Source organism: Volvox carteri (genome assembly GCF_000143455.1).
Source record: "Volvox carteri f. nagariensis unplaced genomic scaffold VOLCAscaffold_3, whole genome shotgun sequence".
Taxonomy (NCBI): domain Eukaryota; kingdom Viridiplantae; phylum Chlorophyta; class Chlorophyceae; order Chlamydomonadales; family Volvocaceae; genus Volvox; species Volvox carteri.
The window spans coordinates 367,963-369,217 of NW_003307546.1; the positions used below are offsets into that span (position 1 = coordinate 367,963).

Below are 1,255 nucleotides of genomic sequence, written 5' to 3' on the forward strand. Positions count from 1 at the left end.
ACCCCACTTCACCGCGCAGATGTCTTCGGTCATGCTGATGCCGTACAGGCGCTCATTGACTGTGGAGCCAACGAGACAGCTTTACGGCTATGGAGATCATATGGGTGGGATGGTGAAGTCCCGCCTCGATATCGACCCTAACACCACAAGCCAAAAGACCTATATCAATGAGTTCAGGAGATTGGCCAAAAGGCTCGAAGATATGTGAAATCAGCCGATGGTGCCGGTGTCTGACTGGAGTGGCCCGAACACCATGGTGAAGAAAAGTGTTGGTGTGAACACCAAAGGGACTGTGCCCCGGGCGTCCTCTGCGTGGCCTTCATTTGCATTAAGTCAAAGTATTGCAAAAGGAACTCGAACCATGATCGGGTGCAAGTAATATGCGTATCTCTTCCCCGAAAATTTTGGAGGAAGCGGAACGCGTTTCTGCGTACTCACCTCGGTACACGGCGTTTTGCCCGTGGGCTGTAGTGCCGGCCGCACAGAGTCGGAGTCCGTAGCGCTACCGCCAGGGCCGCTTTCCACCGCACCGGTGTCCCAAAGCTTCCGGACCTCCTCTAAGGTGATTTCCGGATCCATAGTCAAGGAATCCAGGGCCGCCTGAAAAGCGGTGACCTGGAGACTCTCCTTGGACAAAATGCCAGCCAAGGAAGACGCAGCCACTTGCTTAATAATCCTGCAAATGGCCACAGACCGTGGATTGGGAGGTGGTGGGCTGGTGGGCGTGGACAACTTGGAGATTAACTCCTGAAGCTGCAGCTCCACGCACTGTGTCGAATTTCGTAACGATAGGATGTCGTCACGAATTTCGTCCCTTCCAGGGAACGCTCCAAGGCGCTGACGCGGTTAGGTACTGATTCCCGCAAAGTCTCCACCAAATGCGCTGGTAAGGTGCCAGGCGCTTTGGTTTTGGGGACTGCTGCGGTAACGTCAACCGCGTCATTGTTCGTAGCGTCGAGGACAGTCGCGATGTTATCCGTTGGCGCCATCGTGTCCTGAAGGTCATTATCAACAGGGACAGAGTAAAGGTATTTACGAAGCGAAGCGAAGGATTGTTTCCTTAATTTGCGCTTGTTAACTTTCGCAACGCGAAGTGGGTCCGAAGCGGTTGTAGCATCGGCAGGGATTTGCGCCTTAGCCTTAGACTTCGGTCGCGGAATAGGAACGTGCTTAGCATCGCTCAAAGAAACAGCCTTAGTCTTAGCTATAGGCTTAGGAACCATTTCCAGAAAGTCGAGTCTAAGACTCAGACAAT

At 53.1% G+C, this 1,255-nt stretch overlaps 1 protein-coding gene across 1 annotated transcript in view; it reads left to right on the top strand.

The window, feature by feature from the left end:
• Window positions 1-1,255, top strand: part of VOLCADRAFT_79031 (uncharacterized protein) — a gene marked incomplete at its 3' end in the record, with an annotated part of 6,798 nt that overhangs the window by 3,287 nt on the left and 2,256 nt on the right. The window lies entirely within an intron of this gene.